Below are 20419 nucleotides of genomic sequence, written 5' to 3' on the forward strand. Positions count from 1 at the left end.
GAGCTGGAAATGTGGTTAAGCATCCCTGAGTCTGCCTGGTGAGTCAGGAAATAGGAATTTGCCCAAGAGCTTGGATTTCAGCCCATCCCGACAATTAGTCGTGCAACCTTGGGCAAGTCACCTATACTTTGAGCAGTTCTGTGTCCTCCTGTTAGATGAGCAGGGTCTGCAGAAGGTGTCCTCTGAGAGCCCCTAACTAACTTGTGGAGGACCCTTGACTCGTGCATTGTTCAAACCCAGGTCACAGCAGAAAGAAGCACATCGGACATCAGTGCTGCTCACGTGACTCTGTCCTGCGTCACTGGGCCTTAGTTTCCTGCATGGAACCAGGAGCTGATGCCATGGGACTTGCTGAGTTGCTGGGAGGAGCAGAGTTACATTGGGTTTAATAGAGTCACTTTGATTTTTGTTGTGTTCCAAGGCCAGGCAGCATTTAAATGAAGATCACAGGCCTCAGTGCTGAGCCATCAACTCAGGCTAAGCCGCTTACTTTGAGCCTCTGTTTCTTGCTGTGACAAATGGAAAGAAGAGCTGCCATGGGTAGGAAATAAAAGCAAAATGAGTACATAGGTTAGGGCCCACTCTGGGCAGGAAGACGATGCTCAGACTGTCTGTCTTCAGGTTGTCCAGCATTAGGGGCAGGTCCATGGATGTCAAAGGGCTGAAGAAGGCTGAGCTAAAAAGCTGTCAGCCCAGTGCTCTGGTCCCAGCCCTCTCACTTCCTCTGAAGTAGAATGGGTCTTTCTTTCCCATCCTGCTCAGAGGAAGAAAAAAGAAAAAGCAAGGCCCCAGGTGACAAGAGAAGGGCCCCTGGTGACCTTGATGGCCTGGAGAAAGCTGTCTTGCAACTCATCTGCTCTATGAGCCCTCTGATTCACCCCACCTCACCTCTCTCCATTTCCAAAGCTTAAAATAGCCTGAACCGGTGTGGCTACATTTCAGCGGCTGCTCCAGAGAGAATCGGGTGTTTGCAAAGCTCACTCTCAGCTCTTCACTCACCGCCCAAGCAATGAGTTCCTCAGACACACCTAGCGCAGCCAGATCTGCGCGAAAATGCATTTTGGGGAGCTTTTCTGTTCTGCTTCCACCTAATTGATTATACCGTCTGGAGGGGTTGACTCCTACCATTTTCTCCCAGAAACACAGGCCCATAAGCCTACAGGAGTGCCAGGCATCTGTCTAGACCCGAACTGCAGGGTATATGACCTTGAATGTGTGGTGTCAAGAGCAGATATCTTTACTTTTTTTAGGGGGGGGGTCACATCCGGCAGCACTCAGGGGTTACTCCTGGCTCTACGCTCAGAAATCGCTCCTGGCAGGCTCGGAGGACCATATGGAATGCCGGGATTTGAACCATGGTCCTTCTGCATGCAAGGCAAGAGCCCTACCTCCATGCTATCTCTCTGGCCCCATGATCTTTTAACTTTTTAAATTTAATTTAATTTTGTTATTAAATCACGGAGAAATTTAATTTAAAAATGTAAATTAAAATTTAAATTTAAGAGCTGGAAGTTATAGCTCACCTCAGGAAGCTCACCACAAAGATTAATGAGTTTAGTTAGAGAAATAACTACATTTTGAACTGTCCCAATAATGAGAATGTATGAGGGAAATGAAAAGCCTGTCTAGAGTACAGGCGGGGGTCGGGTGGGGAGGAGGGAGATTTGGGACATTGGTGATGGGAACGTTGCACTGGTGATGGGTGGTGTTCTTTACATGACTGAAACCCAAACACAATCATGTATGTAATCAAGGTGTTTAAATAAAATATATATAAAAATTTAAATTTAAATAATTAAAAAATTGTTAATCGTAGTGTTTGATCTTTCTAGATCTTTCAGAGTGGCTCTGTGTCTCCATAAAACCAGTGTGCCATAAAGGCAGAGGAAAGGTGCATGTCCAGAACCCTCCAGCGAAGGTTCTGGATACGATCAGGTCCCCACCTCTTAGCTTGCAACAACTCATGATTTGGAATGCAGCCGTGGTTGCCGTGTTTTTGCCGCTTTGTTTCTGTCTAGGACTCTCCTCCCAGAGCCAGTCTTTAGCATCCCGGCTGGTGTCTAAAACGTTCTGCCACCTGGAAGGCATCTATTTTTCCAAACAACTTGGAGACATACTTTGCTTTTCATTTTTGATTCTAGGCTCTGGAACCCAGGTCTCTTACATTCAAAGCATAACCTCTGCCTCTAAGCCACACTCCCAGACCTGGACTTCTATGGGGGTAGGTACTTGTATGCTCAGGCCTTACTTATGACTCTGTACTCAGGGATCAATTCTGGAGGATTCGGGGCACCATATGAGGTGTCAGGGATAAAATACAGATCAACCACATGCCAGAAACAATATGCAATTTTTTGTTTGAACTGGGATGAAATATGTCCCAGACAAGAGCCTGAACCCCTGTACTCTCTCTTTGATCTCTTTGTACTGTCTTTTTTTAAGCTTTAAATTTGTTTTAATTGATAAATTTTAAAATATGATTGATAGCTGTATTTTCAATTAATATTAAGAAACATTCAAATAAGAGGAAGAAGATAGCAGTTTTCTCAAAATGTTTGCTTAAAATATATGTGCTACATGGTTAAAATTGTTTTTTGTTTTTTTTTTATCTTTATTTGAACACCGTGATTACAAACATGATTATAGTTGTATGATTACAGTCATGTAAAGAACACCTCCCTTCACCAGTGCAACATTTCCACCACCAATTTCCCAGATCTTCCTCCTCCCCACCCCCCTACACCTGTACTCGAGACAGGCTTTCTACTTCCCTCATTCATTCACATTGTTATGATAGTTTTCAGTGTAGTCATCTCTTTGTACTGTCTTACACTCAGTGATTCTAAGAGTGAGGTGTGTGTCTCTATCTTCTTGGGTTTTGTTTGTTTGGCTTGTTAGCCACTCCAAGCTGTGTCCATGGCTTACTCTAGTCTTGGTATGCAGGGATCACTTAGGAGGTGCTCTGAGCAACATGAGATAGCAGGGATCAAACCCAGGTCAGCCATATGCCAGTCAAGCATTTTACAGGATGTACTAACTTTTCACCCCTCTACCTTAAGCCCTGGGGTTCAGAAAACATCTTTCCAGGAGATCCAGTCAGATCCTCCTTTTCCCTGCAGGTCCATTTCCAAGTACCTCAAGTATCTTTCTCTACACAAAATGCTTTTCTGTTTCAAAAAACTGAGGTTATTCTGTCCTTCACCATCCAAGAGCTGTACTGGGCCACAGAGCAAGGCTGATTGTTGGGCCGGGGTACTTGCCTCACTTGCTCTGGTCAAAAGAGACACTCTAGGAGGCATTTCCAGAAATGATGACTTAATATAGCTAAGTCACTTTACCAAAAGCTAAAATACTATTATTAAAGGAAAAGAGGGATGAGATTGAGCAGCCAGGAGCGAACAAATGGGGCTGAGAGATCACACAGGGGAAGTCTCCTGTCTTGCATATGGCTGACTACAGATTTATTCCCTGTACCCTATGGTCCTGTGAAAATAACTTGATGTCACTCCGGAACCAAAACAGACAAAAATCAGTAAATTACCACAAGGTTCACATCCATCTCAGACCTTAAGGTGAGGACATCAGTGAATTGTGGAAGAAATAAAAATTTTAGTCAGTCCAAAATTAAGGGTACAGCTGACTCTGAGGTATCATGCTCAGCACATCTCTTACTTCCTATGCCCATCCCTTGTTTTCTGAGTTCTGCTTATGGCCTATCCCCAGGAGACTGCTGGGGTGACCCCACTCAAAGAACAGAGGTTGCTGAAAATTCACCTTGACTGGTCCCTGACCAATGGCTAATGGAGACAGAGGATGGAAGCTCTCCTGCCTTGAGTGGACAAACTCTGGCTCTAACTGGGATCCTATGGGGTTTCCATTAGCCAATTAGATCCTGTGCTGTGAGATCAGGCTGATGCTGAAACTGGATCAGAGTATTCTTGGGCTTCTCCCCCTTTTCTTCCTACTCCCCCAGTCCCTGGTAACCTCCTGAATGAATTTCTATTCCAAAGTCTACTTCTGAGGAACCCATTACAATGCCACCCCAGTGCCTGCAATCTGTACATGCCCAGCTCTGCCCAGGCCCCTTAGATCATGATGTAGTGAGTGCCCAGTCACATCCCACCTCTGAGGTAGGACTCTGGATGTCAACCAGCTGCTTGTTCCCTAGAAAGAAAATCCTTGCACAGGGGGTTCCTGGTGACCTTCTTTGCCCTTTAACCTCATTCAAGTCTTGCCAAACTAAGACAGTGTCAGTTAGTCATGGGTTTATTTTCATAGCTCTTTTTTTGTTTAGTGGTCACACCTGACAGTGCTCAGATCGTATAGCAGTAATGGTGGAGGTACCTGTGGGGTCCTATGGGATTAAACCCAGATTATCTGCAAGCAAGGCAAGCCACTTATCCACTGTACTATCTTTCTGGCTCTACTTTTCATGGATCTTTCAATAGAAAAGGTTGCCAGTGACTAGAGGTGTTCCCTTAAACCCCAAGTTCCTAAATAAATATTTGAAGTGGAAAAAAAGTACCTTTTTTTTTCATTCATTTACAATGACAATAAATGGACCAACTCTGGGGAAGAGAAGGTCCCTGAGGCTCTGGTAGCCATGGAGACTCCTGGGAAGTGGAACGAGAGGACATGGATGGGGGATCTAGGAGACTTCCTAGCTGCTCTTCTGCTGCAGACAAGCAGAATCAACTGCTCTGAGGGAGGTCAGTCTGCATTCATCCTAATAAGAACCTCATGAGTCCTTTGCAGCTCAAAATTCGTAGAGGAGGCTCTGGCAAGAAAGGTCACACAGTTCCATAGCACTGAATGCAGCGCTTTAGTCCTAAATTTGCCTTTTTTAGAGATACCAGAGAGGAATCAAGGCCATTAATTTTAGTGGGTTTCTTTCATTGTACCAAAAAGTAAGTCAATACATTGCACTATAGATAGACTCATAAAAGCTACTGTTGACCTCAGAGTGGCCAAGAGCTGACCCCAGCTGAGATGAACATTGGGAATTTCCTTAAGGAGTAGTTCAAGTGTCCAAATAAGTAATGTCTTTGTCTTTGCTCTATGCACACCCCAGTTGAAGCTGCCTCTCACCGGGAGGGACCAAGTGTTATTTGGGGGGTGGCTATATTGTAAAACTTGTTTGCCAAATTGGAGGGTGGAGTAATTGCATGTAGGTGGTTTCTTCAAAGGCCTTCATTTATTTGCTGCTTAGAGCAGAAGGAACCTAATTTGTGCCATTTTTTTCCTTCTTCACGGGAGAGCTAAGAGCTCAGTACAGCTAATGCACTGCCTATCACCAACATTAATGTAGCTTCAGGCAACTTAATGATAAAGCAATCTGATGACTTGATATTTAGAAGAAGTTAGTGTACAGTGGCCCCTGGAGATGCACCTGGACCTGAACCACGGTGCAGCTAAGAATCTGCCTGATCTTCCCCTGGAGCCATGTTAGTGGAGTCTAGTGAGGAATAAAGGAAGGAAGGAAGAAGGAAGAAAAAAAACATTAAATTTAGTCCTGCTGCTGAATTTGATCTCTTACAGCTCGATTTAATAGAAATAAATTAGCAAGTGGTTAATTTTCAAGCTTATAGGAATTATACTATAAAGCAAAAACCAAGACTGGGAGAGAGCTCAACATGCCAAAGAGCATGCTTTATCTGCAGGAGGTCCCTGGGTTCAATCCCTGGCACTTTATAGTCTCCTGAACACTACCAGGAGTGGCCTGAAAAAAATAAAGACATACAAAAAACCCAAAATAATAAAAAAAAAAGTGAAAGCATTTTCAATGGTATAGTTAACTTAATCCTCCTAACTATACCTAATATATTTGAGATAAAATGATCATTGCAACATGTAATCAATGCAAAACTGGTCAATAGAGCATTGTACATTCATTTCTCTCTAATCTTTAGACCCTTCATAATTCAGTGTTTTCTTGCTCTTGAGGCACACCTTTACTCAAGCTAAGCAAGCATTCGACAGTTCCAGCTGGGCAGACATTTGTTGGGGGACTCTGCCTGGGGTGCTCACCTGAACTTGGGAAGAAAATAAGATGATCCTGTTTTCTCTAGCCAGGTCAGCTCTTCCTGCAAGGATACCTACCTCCCTTGAATTTCCTTTGACATGTGTGCTCCATGATGCATACTATTTATCTATTCCTTGACCCTTTTTTTCTCTTTGTTCACAAAACCCCACTTTCCCACACCTTTATTATGAAGAATTTTAGGACCTAAAATTCTTGAGGGTTTCACATCATAGGAAGATATCATGAGAAGAGAATGGACAAGTGAAAAGGATGCAGCCTGTGATGTTAGTTTTGCCATGATTCCTTACACAATCTTGTATGATCTGACTTCTTTCTGAGTCTCAATTTTCTCTGCTATGACTGATGATGAAGACTCAACCCAGTAAGAAGCAGGTGTTCCATAAATTCTACCTATAAATAATCTCCTAATTACCTCCTAGGCCAGGACCATCAAACTTCAATTCTAACAAAAAGTCAAGTTCTCCTTGAAACTTAGAGTTGCTTTTCTTTCTTTTTTGGGACCACACCCAATGGTGCACAGGGATAACTCCTGGCCTTGTGCTCAGGGATCACTCCTGGTGATGCTTAGGGGACCATACTGAGATCAGGTTCAATTGAACACTCCAGGTAGGACCAAGAATTGAACCTGAGTCAGCCACATGCAAGGCAAATGCTCTGCCTTATGTAATAACTCTCCAGATTCTGAAATTGTTCTTATTACCAGGGAAACAGCTTTGTCCTTAAGGATGCAGCTATTCTCATGGGCAGAGAATGAACATCAGTAGCTCAAATTTTGCTGCAGATGCCTGAACTGGAGCCTTGAGAAACAAGAAATCTTTTTCTTTCTTTCTTTCTTTCTTTCTTTCTTTCTTTCTTTCTTTCTTTCTTTCTTTCTTTCTTTCTTTCTTTCTTTCTTTCTTTCTTTCTTTCTTTCTTTCTTTCTTTCTTTCTTTCTTTCTTTCTTTCTTTCTTTCTTTCTTTCTTTCTTTCTTTCTTTCTTTCTTTCTTTCTTTCTTTCTTTCTTTCTTTCTTTTTTTCTTTCTTTCTTTCTCTCTCTCTCTTTCTTTCTTTCTTTCTTTCTTTCTTTCTTTCTTTCTTTCTTTCTTTCTTTCTTTCTTTCTTTCTTTCTTTCTTTCTTTCTTTCTTTCTTTCTTTCTTTCTTTCTTTCTTCCTTCCTTTCTTCCTTCCTTCCTTCCTTCCTTCCTTTCCTTTTTTAATGTTTAGGTCTTACTTTATTTTCCTGCAAAGAGCAATTCCTTGCTCCAGCCTGAATCCAAGTCCCACCTCCCAAATTGAATGAAAGAGACCATTTCCATTTCCCATGGCAGATAGAAGAGGTGGACTTTAGGCACAGCTTAACAACTGAGTCATGGGACTAGTGAGAATAGGTCTGTACTGAGCAGAAACTTGTAGCTGACTTTTAACAATCCTAGATTTCCCAGCATCTTCCCAGGGTGTCAGAACCAGATAGAAAGTGGTAGAGTTTCTTTTTGATGCTACTGCCTCTCTCCTCCCCACTTCACATAAACACTCACTGGCAACATCCATGTATATATGAATGTCCAATGACACACTTGAAAATAAGAAATGTTGTTTGGTTTTTTTCCTGCTCACAGATGAGGCCTCTGGTCTTGGATGCTCCAGGGTCTTTGCCATCTGACTCAGAACTCTGGGCATGTGTTGGCAGAGCTCACTTAGACCATGCAGCTAAACTCCCAAGCACAGCCCATTGGCCAGCTGCTCATGTCAGGAAGCAGGACCTCAGACTTCAACTCCAGTTTACTGGATCAGACCATTCATTGCTAACAAGATTCCTAGGGGTCCCATGTTTATATAAATAGCTACAAAATTCTGGTTTAGACCACAGGTAAGTAAAAACTAAAGTTTTAGGGAACCTCTTCATCACTAACCAGGGATTTTTTTCTCATCCTTTCTGAAAATAGAAATGATGACATGACAGAAGTTTCTAGAAGAAATTAAAGTAAAACTCTCATTATTTTAAATTGTAGAGTCCATGGTTTCCCTGGCATCCAGTATCCTGGCATCCAAGAAGCATCTGCTTTACTTCCAGGTCCACCTGAAGGGACAGCTGTCCTGGCACTCAGTGGGCACTACAGGATACCCCTTTTCAGAACAAGTGTGTTCTCAGCCTCTCGGCTTAGTGGCAGAAATAAGAACACAACTGCTGAGCACCACAATCACCCCATCCATGGCTCTTATGGGTTCCCCAGGGTCCCTACACCTACCTCTGGGGCTCACACTGTGACCATATACAAGGTCACAAAACAGAAACAAACACCTACTGTGTGTGTAGGCATGTGGGCCTCAGCCTGACTCCCCTTCAGGCTCCAGGTCCTCCCTCAACATTTCCTCAGATGCCACTCCAGGAAAGTATGTGGCCACCTCTGGCTACCAACCCCTCAAGGGAACAGGACAGTCATTCTCATACTACCTACGGTATCTGGGACTCCTGGGTCCCTGTGGATGGCTGAGCTCTAAGGTTGCCACATTGGGAGGCACAAATCTTCTCTAGGTCCAACCTGTCAGGACCACCAGAATTCTCCAAGATAAAATCAACACAACTGGAATAAGGCTTCCCTGGTACTCCGCAACATGAGTGTGAATTTTTTCATCACTGTGTGTTGCTTGTGAGAACAAGCCTGCTTTGTCTACTTTTGTGTCCTGAATGCTCATTAGAAGAAGTTGAGTGCACAATGGACCCTGGAGATGCACCTGGACTTGAACCACTGTGGAGCTAAGAGCCTGCCTGATCTTCCCCTGTAGTCATATCAGCAGAGTCTAGTGAGGAATAAAGCAACTTGGATACCCACTGGTCATGACAGAAGACGGTAACATTATGCTCATCGCTTCTTTCTTCGTGTCACAAAGCTGAAAATATAGATTGGATCAGCCTATGGGGAAAAGGAGAGAAGACCTGGGGAAAAACTGAGCTTCAAACAACCAAAATACCAATTGATACAGGAGCAATAGCACGGTGGGTATGGTATTTGCCTTGCACGTGACTAATCCAGATCGAATCCCAGGCATCCCATACGTCCCCCAACCCTTCCAAAAGTGATTCCTGAGTGCAGAGCCATAAGCATTGCTGGGTGTGCCCCCTCCAAAAACAAACACTAAGACACAATAGGATGAGTGGCAGGCAAACATTTCAAGATAACCAAGATAACAAGATGGTCTGGAGACAAGAAAAATAGAAGCGAAGCTAAGAGTGATGCAACCATGTTTGGAGGTAAAGAAAATGACACAGCAACGAGCCAGAGGCCCAGAGCCTGATGAGGAAACAAAGCTTAAATCAGGACCTGAATTTTCTCCTGGAATACCACCCCATAGCCAGTCCAGTCACTAAGTCACACTCCTGAGAGAAGGAGCTGTGGTCAGTGAATATGGAGGACAGGGTAGACAGAGCAAAGGCTGACCCAACAGGCGAGCTGCTGATCAAGAAACTAAGCGAATCATGAGTCCCAGCCTGGGAGCTGAGCTGGGCTCCTTCTGTTCATGCAGGAAGAAAACAAAGACAAGAATGTTGGGCCAGAGCAGTGGCGGAGCAGTAGGGTGTTCGCCTTGCCTGTGGCTAACCCAGGATGAACCTCGGTTCTATCCCCCAGAGCCCTATATGGTCCCCCAAGCCAGGAGCGATTTCTGAGCGCATAAATCCATGGAGGAGGCTATGCTGTCTGCTGTCACATGGGTCTCCAGCTCCTGAGGTGCTGCCTTGGATCTGGGGGTGAGGACATCTTGAGTCTGAGAAAGTAAAGCTCAAACTGGTGAAACCTCCCTGGAGATTAGGGGACAAAATGACAAATGAAGGTAAAAACAAGCTTTGGGTGACCTCCAGGTGCTCAGGAGATGCTTCCAGGACTGGCCAAGATATGCCTGCGTAAATCAGGAACCATATCCCCCATCCCTAGCCCTGCCCTTGGCTTTGAAGTCTGAAAGTTTGTCCCTGCCTCAGACCTTTTCAAAGAAAACCACTCAAATCATGAAAATTCCGATGTTCACAATGGTCCCGTGAGGGAAAATAATTATCTTCGTACCTAGCAGAGAATAATTTCAGAGAAAAACGAAGCCTCAAAAAACCAGATGGTTCCTTTGTTCCCCATCCTGGCCTATAAATTCTCTTTTTTCTGTTGTGCGCAATGGCATAGATTGTAACTGACATTGTGTCATCCGGAGTCGGTTGATGAGAAGAACATCAAGGAAGCAAAACAAGGAGGAGCAGGCTGGCTTTCTTTCTCTTTACTTTTTCTTGATTTCCTAACAAGTAAGTCCAAAGGTTCTGATCAGCTTCAAACAGACAAAACACCAGAACAGAGAAGGAAGTCTGTGGTAGTTTCTTGGAGGCTCTGGCACTGCCCTCAGTAGAGCAGATTAGTGATTCTGATACTCCATCCCACTACTGCTCATCTGAAATCGTGGCCACCTCACTCTGCGTTCCACGCAAACAAACAAGAAGCAAGCACCTTGAGTTTCCTAGCCAAGCCCTTGTAGCCTTTGCTAGGCTTGAGCTGTGGAAAATTGCTGCTCTTGGCTACCAAGCCACAGTTTAGCAAGTGTTGGGTTTCAGGGAAACTGTGGAGGGGCAGAGATTCATCTGTATTTGCTGCCTCTTGAGACTCCCAATTAGCCACTTGGCTCCGGATCCCACAGCTGAATGTTGCAATGCGCAGTACACTGAGGTGGAATATAGCACAAATGTCGCCTATGCAACCACCACCTCCAGGGCTAGAAGTTTTCTGATCCACATATTTTCCTCCAAATCATCATCATGAACAAAAAAAGAAGATGCTGGGGGTCACTCCCTACCCAAGGCCTGCTGTCCTGGGACTCTAGGGGATGGGGGCGAGCACTCTGGCTTGAGTGTCTTGCTTATTCTCCAAATCTCAAGACCCATCTGGATGCTTCCTACAGGGTCTTCAGGGGAGCATGAGAAAGAGGCTTGTGGGACCAGCAGGGAGGCTGTGGACATTCTAATGGAGCTGGATCCATCTCTTCAAATCCAATCACATTTGGGAGAAAGGACACAGGGCTCAAATGTAGTAAATTGAGGTCCCCCTTTCACCCTAAATAGCACCCATTTCCAAAGAGTATTGGATTTTCTATTTTTTACTTTTAGGAATGGGTTGAGATTTGGGTTGGGGAGGAAAGAACAGAACAGAGTTGAAATCAATAAAGGGACATTGTGTCTTTGTTCCCATACATGCTCCTGAGGCTCATTTGCGCTTTGCTGCTTTGGGGAATGGCACTTTCTTGGCTACAGAGTAATAAGGAAAAAACGGGAAAATCCAGTGGAATCCCAGTCCCAAACTTTACACAGCACTGAAACTCATGCAGCTGCCAGCCTCACACCCCAGGAAAGCCAGCCTGAGCTTGTCTGTTATGAATTCTCTATGGTCACCATCTGTGGCCCTCATTTTGCAGAAAAGACTTGCAGACCCTAAAAAGCAATTTTGTTTTAGTAAAGCTTATAGTTTTAGTTAAAGAAATTTAAAGATATGTTAAGGGAGAGGCAGAGGGAGAGATCCATGTACAAGAGAATTATGGTGTTCTCCAGAGTGGAAAAGGAAGAAAGAAATATGTGTTCAAAAGAGAACACGGGCTTGGTGTTGGTGGAAGAAGCCCTACAAGTAATTAAAAACACACACAGAAACACTTCTTAAGTATTTTTGTTTGTTTGTTTGTTGTTTGGGGGACACTTCCAGCAGCGCTCAGGAGTTACTCCTTGCTTTTTTGCTCTGAAGTTGCTTCTGCAGGCTCAGGGGACCATATGGGATGCCGGGAATCAAACCTGGACCCATCCCAGGTCAGCAGCTTGTAAGGCAAACCCCCTACCGCTGTGCTATCACTCTGGCCCCACTTCCTAAGTATTTTTATTTTTCTAGTCCCTTGTAGAAAGGCCTGGAAGGGTAGATTTTGGGCCCGTTGTTTCCCCAGTATCAGGTTCAGAGCCCTCAAAACTGAAAGCCCCAGAATCATTGAATGAGAGTCTGTGACTACTTAAGTGTCAGAAAGCTTGCAAGTGAACAGATTCCTGCTGTAGGAAGTGACAAGGACAACAGTTCCATTCAGAAAACTGGATGGTATCTGGAAACCACAGGTCATGACGGTAGTGGCCAAGAATAATGTCCTAACCGCAGAGATAGCCCCATTCTCAAGTACCCAGCCATCTCCGATAATTGTAGGCATAGATGGGGGAGGTGGGATTGGAGACAACAGAAAAGTCAAGGAGTACAGAGGGATAAAAAGGATGGTGTGCCAGAACTCAGGAAAATGGACTTTCAGGAACTTTGAGAACCTATTGTTAATTAATAATTGGTAACTATTCATTGGTGAGAGCAATTAATTAATCATTTGGTAAGTAATACTCGATGAGTGCAATCACACCATAGAGATAGGCAAATACTACAAATTAGAACTTCCCACCCCCATCTCATGTCTTCCCAGAGAGCTGTTTAGCAACAGAATATAACTACTAGTGTCTAATCAGCTGTGAACTGATCAGCAAGAGTTCTTTCCTGAAGTAAAGCTTCCAGCTAACTGTGACCTCAAATGACCTGATTGCACAAAGCACCAGCCTGTGCCAACAGCAGCCTATGGCCCAGGAGGAGAGGTTGGGCATTACCTGGAGCTGAGACTTGTTTGGGTCATTCCTGGTCCTTGTCTGTGACATCTGCCCTGTAAAGTCCCTGAGCCGTGACTTTCCTGCCCAATGACAGGGTGTGCTCCTATGTAACAGGCATTTTGGATATAGACACATCTTTATGAGTGAATTCTCAGAGCATGTGCAAGAGATAATCAAACCAGTCTCCTCAGTTGTAGCCCCTGAATTGAAAGAAACAGAAGCTGGTGATCAGAGGCTTGACATAGTACTTTTTCTAAAAATTTTGCTGACCCCCCTTCTTCTCTGTTCATATAACACTTTCCTGAAGAACCTTCTCAATTCCCATGGTGCTGAATATGACCCCACATGGATGACACTCAAATTCATCTCTCTTTTCTCTCCTAAGCTCCAGAAACACAACTGATATCCCAGCAAGACGTCCCATGGGGCCACAATTCTTTAGAAGGTCACCTCAGCTCATATCATTCCCCTGCTTCTCCTCTCATGCCAAGAAGACATGGACACCCATCTGACCTGCACACTAATCTGTGTCCCCTCCTTCTCCTCTCTCCTCAATTTGCCCCATTGCCATACAAGATCTGTGGATTCTCAGTCTGGCAGGAGAACTTGCTGTTCCATCTGGCTGGAAAGCTCTACCTGTTGTCCTCATGGCTTCCTCTCTCACCTCCTTCTAGTGTGTTCCCAGCCCCTTCTGACACTTTTACTGTCAAGAAAATCTCGCTTCTGTTCCTGCCCCTCTCCTTTCACCTCTTCATATTATCACTGATGCTCCTACTTCTTGTTTTTATCCTCTCTCTCTCCTTCCAAAAAAGTTGGAAGCTCTCTAAGGGCAAGAATTTTAATCATATTTATTCACTGTTGTATTGCCAAGATGTAGTAAGTGGCCCAGAACCAAAAAGGGCCTTGGTAAGCACTTAGGAAATTAATTAATAAAAAATCTTAGTTTCAGGATCAATCTAGTCTTCTTACAGTCTTTTTTTTTGTTTGTTTGCTTGTTTGTTTTTTTTTTGGGGGGTCACACATGCCAGTGCTCAGAAATCGCTCCTGGCAGGCATGGGGGACCATATGGGATGCCTGGATTCGAACCACCATCCTTTTGCATGGAAGGTAGATGCCTTCTCTCCAGTCCCAGGAGTCTTTTTTTTTTTTTCTTTTTCATTTGGGACACACATGGAGATGCTCAGGTGTTACTCCTAGCTCTGCACTCAGGAATCACCCTTAACAGTGCTTTGAGATCATATAGAATGCCAAGATCAAATACAGGTTGTCTGCATGCAAGACAAGTTCCTTCCTTACAGTATTGTAGCTCTAGTTCCCAACTCTTTCAGTCCTTATTTCTACTCATGTTTCAACCTGCCACTAAGTAATCCCCAACACAAACCAAAGTTTCTCCTCATGTACTTTCAACTCATTGGCAGATGCTGACAGTTTGACTATCAAAACACCCCTAGAATCAGACCAATCACCTTTGCTTCTCTGCAGCTTTCGAGTCCAAGCCATTCTCCTTCCAACTGGACAACTGCCATCACACCCTGCCTGGTGGTCCTGCTTCTAGGCTCACTCTTCTCCTCCCACATCTGCACAAAATCTCCCAAAGGCTCTACCCACATTTAAAACTGAGACATGTGCTTCTAGCTCCAGTCATTTCTGCCTTTTCAAGAATTATCTCTGATCTTCTCCCTGTTGTTCACTTTTTTCAACAGATTCTCCATGGCTTGTGGCAGTGTGAGGGGTAGGGACACATCATGAAACTAAACAAAAAGTGTTTATGCTTTAGTGACACTTTCCCTCTACTTGAGACACAAAGCAGCCACCTCAAACATTAGCATATCTGACAATGGAGTTTCCTACTTTCCCTGCTTGTTAGTGGTTTTACTTTCTGTGTCTGAGCTGGCTCTCAATGAGGATCTGAACTGCTAGGTGCAATATGACATCTTGAGAAAGAGAGAGACAGAGACAGAGAGACAGACACAGACAGAGAAGGGGAGAGAGGGAAAGAAGGAGGGATGGAGGGAAGGAGAGAAGACATGCACATAATTACTGGATTTTGTTATGATTATTAATTATTAGTTATTGGTACTCTCACAGGGCTTTATGCAGAAACAAAAATTTCTATGAAGCTCATATATTGAGAAAGAAATACAGTTGTTCTAGGATTCAGACATGCAGTGAAGTGTTGGAACATGATTCTTCCAGGATAGGGGAAGACTATACACTTAATGGAGATGAGTGGTCTGAGTTATTAAGAACTTGTGAAGGGGGCTGGAGGGATGGCATGGAGGTAGGGTGTTTGTCTTGCACGCAGAACGGTGGTTCAAATCCCGGCATCCCATATGCCGCCCCCCTCGCCCGAGTCTGCCAGGAGCGATTCCTGAGTGTAGAACCAGGAGCAACCCCTGAGTACTGCCGGGTGTGACCCCAAAAAAAACAAACAAACACACACAAAAAAAGAACTTATGAAGGGAACTGGGCATGTTGGTTTGGTCTGGAGAAGAGGGGCAAGGGACAATATGAAATAAGTGAAAATGAAAGAGAGGGAAGTCATGAATGGCAAAGAAAGAGGTGAGTTCCAAGCCTGCCTAAGGTTCCCGACACAAATTGGGGTGGGCTTTTGCTGATCCTTCATTTCTGAAAATTCACCTTCACGCACAATTCCAGGCAAGGATGGCCACCATTGTACCAGCATCTTGGGAAGTAGCAATGAAGTCAGGATTTGGGGAGGTGTCAGATGCTACTGTGAATGCTCAGCTGCAGGGTAGGTCTGAGCCAAGCAGAGCCCCGGAGGCTGGAACCTTAGATTCAGTCCCAGAATCTCTGATTTCTTCAGTGACTCACGTTACCTGTGCATCTTTAGCTCTGATTTCTTCACCTAAAGGAGAGATCCTGTGTATCTGAGCATTTCCCTGGAGCTCCCAGTTTATCCTTCTGTCCTTCACTTCACATCCATCTGGCCTCCCCAAGACTTCAGGCTAAGCCCAGAAAGTGGACAGATGCCTTAGCAAGTGCCCTGAACAACTAACTAATGAACAGAAAATAAAGGAGCATTTCTAGTATTTATTATCAGGCTAGTGCCTTTCTTTCATCACTATTAATCCTATGACTGGCGCCTCATCATTTTCATCTATATTCATGCGTCCCTACCTTACCTAATATCTAAAATAAACTGCCCTTCTCCATTTCCTCTGTCCTGTTTGTTCTTGCATATAACAAACATCATTATGCAAAAATACTGAGGCTTCATTTTAAAAATGTGTCTGATGACTTGTTTATCAGAGCTTGGTCTGTTGATTCTCTGCCTCCAGGATGCAGAAGACAAACTGCTCATGGGAAGAATTTGAAAAAAAATATCAAGTATTTGTTTTTCTTCTTATTTTATTACTAACATGATGTCTGTTAACACATGTGTGTTATTAACACAGTTATGAATAAGTCAAGAAAATAGTACAGGGTTTAAGGTGTTCACCTTAAGTGTAGCTAACCCCAGTTCTAACTATAGCACCATGCTATCCACCAAGTGCTGCTGGGCATGACCTCCATGTTGAGTGGTAAAAGTAGTCTTTGAGCAATGCTGGGGGTGGTCCAAAATTGCACCTCCAAAACATATTTTTAAACACCAAAGTAAGATCAGAGCATTGTAATTTCTATTGTTTTGAATGCAAATGTCAAGTTCTTTGGTGTAGACTCCCATTTGTATTCAGAAAGTCAGTAAAAAAATAAGGCAAGCATTATATTGATGACATTTGTCAAAATTACTTTTCTCAATAAACAATAAGCATAACCAAACAGAACCAAAAAATTGCTGAGCTCAACCAAACCCAAAGCAAGCCTTTTATTGTAGCCTACTCTTCTTTTCACACAAAAAATGTACTTGTTTTGCAGGCTAAAGAATGTACTCATGACAAGATCGTGTCAGTAAATGGCCTGACACTCAAACTTCGAGGATCTGTCTAAAATATGATGGTTATACTACATCTCTAGCAAGAAATGGAACTAAATTCCTAGCAAGAACATACAGAATGAGAAGATGAAAATTATGCCAAAACTAAGACAAACCCTTAAAATAGATGAGTGTCATCCACAAATCTTTCTCAGTATAAAATGATGTTTGCTCATCTTACTTATCTTTCTTCTGTGTCTGTATTCTTAGCATCCTACCAGGAGCTCGAGGGAAAACTCCATTCTTTCTTAACCAGGGCAGCCAGACAGCCTCAGTTGCCCTGAGTACAAGTGTGTTCATTCAAGCTTGGAGCCAATAGGTATTGATTGTCTCCAGCATTCCTAAGTTGCTGAGTTCCAAGGTCATTGTCTTGAAAGAGTTCCTTCCTTTTCTAACCTGTAAATGTTATGGCACTAACTCGAAGCAGCAAGACCAGCCCTTCCTTGTTTTTCTGAACCTTCTCCCCCAGACCATTTGGGGTGTAGCACTTCCTGCTGCTATTCCTACAATTCTCCACCATAAATTTCTATTTGTCCTTGGTTAAGTGTTCTTCCTTCCCATTTTTGTTCCTGCCCTTTTAAAGTCTGAGAGTATCAGGATTTCCTGTGCTGCCTCTGGTTTGACTGGCTCCCTTCCCTTTTCTAAGCTGCAGAATTACTCGCTAACTCACGGTGACTTTTCAGAATGAATTCAACCTTCTGGGCACATCAGTCATTCAAGACTCTGACTGTGATATCAGGTCTCTATCGCCTCTCATCTTTGGGAAATTTTCCAAAATTCTTGCCAAATGGCTCAATTGCATGTTTTGCGTGTCATCCTTGTGCATGGGCCATGCTAATCTTCTCTGTATCATTCCAATTTTAGTATTGTGCTGCCTACATAAGTACTCAGTTGCATGGTTTAACTGCAAAATTGCACCATTCGCCTTGGCTATTGTGAGCTCAGATATGAATGTTAGATGAATTTGAGTGTGGGCTTTACCACATATTGACAATAACACCAATTTCCAGCTACCCAGTTTCCTCATTCATACAGAAGAAGACTGCTGTAAAGGTCATCTTTTCCAAAGATGCCACCCAGCATGGCTCTAGGACTCATATACTATTCTCCATATCTTTACACACACACACACACACACACACACACACACACATGATAATCAATCAATCAACTAGACAGGAGCATGGCACCTCATGGACTCTCTTCTTTTTCTTCATTTCCACATAACTCATTTCTCTTTATTGTCCAGAACTAGATCTGAGCCAATTCCCACAAATATTTTCTTGAATTTAAGAAACACTCAAGTGATAGTAAGATATTATCAGACCATCTGTTTCAGGCCTAAGGCCCTGTAACAGTGTGAGATCCCTCACTGTTCACTGCATGGTCTCATGCCAGTTGGTGATGAGCCTTGGGAATCTTTATCTCCTCATATACAGTTTCCCCAAATCACTTCTGTTTTCTCCTTTTTTCTATCCACAAAGATTCTGATGTACTTTCTTCTCGCATACATAATTTATTTTTATGACGATGTTGGCAGATTAGTAATTGTGTGTTTGCTTGTTATCACATTTCCTCTCCTATTATGTGCTGATTTCTGCAATTTCTTTGTGGTTTTTGAATTTTTCTTGGTTGGTCCTCCAATCAGTGCCCCACAACTTACTCTCATGGCTACTCCCTGCATCAGTGCTCAGCATTCACTGGTCAAAACTATGGGTACTGGGAATTGAGAGAGCCCAAAATACTCACATGGGTTTATACAAGAGAGGTAGGAGACTCCAAGAAATGGAAGCAGAGATCAGCACAAGATGGGGCAATGAGCCAAGGTATGTGCACAGGCTCTAGAAGAAAAGGCAAGGAGGTAGGTTCTCACTGTGAGCCTCCAGAATACTTTAATTACAGTCAATGAACGCATGTCTCATTTGCAGAACCCTAAGTTATACATAAGTGTCACTGTAAACTGTTTCAGTTACGGTGCTTTCTTTTGGGGGGCGCCACACCCGGTGATGCTCAGGTGTTACTCCTGGCTATGCACTCAGAAATCGCTCCTGGCTTGGGGGACCATATGGGATGCTGGGGGATTGAACTGCCATCCATCCTAGGCTAGCTCGTCTTACTCCCTGTGCCACTGCTTCGGTCCCTATTGTGCTTTTTTTTTTTTTTTTTTTTTTTAAAGCAATAGGCTAGACTTCTGAGTATCATAAAGTGAACTTTAGGAGGAGTGGAACTTTCTAGCCCTGTTTAAGTATTTAAAGTATGTTGTTTATAAGTATTACTTTACCTCAGTTCCTAAAAAGCTTGAGACAGCACTTCAAAGAACAGACTGTTTTTATTTGACCCAAAAGAGCTATAGTTTTAGAGGAAAATAAACTGTGGTGACTCATGTGTGAAGATAAAATAGGTCTAGAAAAAAAGAAAGAAAAATGGGCAAAAATGCAACAGTCCCAAGAGTCTTCATTCTTCAATCTGAATTCTGTACTCAGGATTACATTTTCTTTTTCTTTTCTTTTTTTTTCTTTTCTTTCTTTTTTTTTCTTTTTCTTTTTTTTTTGTTTTTTTTTTTTTTTTTTTTGGTTATTGGGTCACACCCAGCAGCACTCAGAGGTTACTCCTGGCTCTACTCTCAGAAATTGTTCCTGGCAGGCTCAGGGGACCATATGGGATGCTGAGATTCGAACCACCATCTTCCTGCATGCAAGGCAAATGCCCTACCTCCATGTTATCTCTCTGGCCCCAGGATTACATTTTCTTATGGAGACAAAGCCCCTAAGGTTTATAGGGAGACAATTTGTATTGACTGTTAACTGCCATCAAACTGGATAGCATTTCCCAGACTGCATTGCAATGGGGTGTGACATGGAACGATGTGTGTACATTCATGCTATTCCTTCCCCAAACACATATGTCTCCTAGTCACGTGACTCCTAGTTATTGTCCCTCTCTTAGTTTAATGAAGCTCATCGTGACAATCTTGGAAGCCCACTGTTGGGTAAACTGCATAGAAGAGAATAACCAGCCATTCAGTAACATCTGTTTCGGTCTTCATATGAGTGAAAAATTAACTTCTTTTGTGTTGAGCAGTTATACATGTAGGGGTTGCTGAGCATAGCAGCTAGCATTCCTTTAAGACAATACACCCTTCAAATTCCAAATATTTGGGGTAAGCACAGCCTGTTTTGCAGACAGGCACACCATGGGATTAGAGCCACCTGTAAAAGACTGAACAAGGCTTATGTTTCACAGAGAATACAGCAGGTTTTATAAACATACCTTGAAGAATGGTTCTTTGCAGGTTTTCCTGGATCAGTCCAAGTCAAGCCACTGCTGATGCAACAAACCCTTCTCTTAATGCATTACATAACGTGTATTAACAAAAACAGCACAGTTTTAATATTCTCACTGTGGTCTAAGTTTGAATGAGGAAATCACTTAATACCCTCTGACTTTGTCAAAACACAGTTCTCTGGACACAACCATCCAAACATTTCTGCAGATCCAAGAGAAACACAGCCCTGCAAGTGTGCACTTGTTTCTTGACCATTGATTAGGTGACCTACCCTACCAAGTTTTCCAACACTGAGGACATTCCTGAGGACTGGACATACCAGTTTTTAAACTGGGACAGCCCCAAGAAAATTGGGAAGAGTTGGTTTCCCACCAAGATAATATTCTGATAGAAACAAGTCTACATATATGGTTAAAAACCCCAAAGAGAATGAAGAGGTATTTTTCTTCATTTCTTCCAGGAAGTGTATACTCTCAGTTTCATAAATCCTATAGCAATATTGTGATTTATAGAAAATATATGTGTTTTGTCATT

General features: G+C 43.2%; 1 pseudogene; it reads right to left on the reverse strand.

Moving 5' to 3' along the window:
- Positions 1 to 17384: 17384 nt before the first annotated feature.
- On the reverse strand, positions 17385 to 17485 carry LOC125995450 (uncharacterized; annotated as a pseudogene).
- Positions 17486 to 20419: the final 2934 nt, after the last annotated feature.

Source organism: Suncus etruscus, chromosome 17, assembly GCF_024139225.1.
Source record: "Suncus etruscus isolate mSunEtr1 chromosome 17, mSunEtr1.pri.cur, whole genome shotgun sequence".
NCBI lineage: Eukaryota > Metazoa > Chordata > Mammalia > Eulipotyphla > Soricidae > Suncus > Suncus etruscus.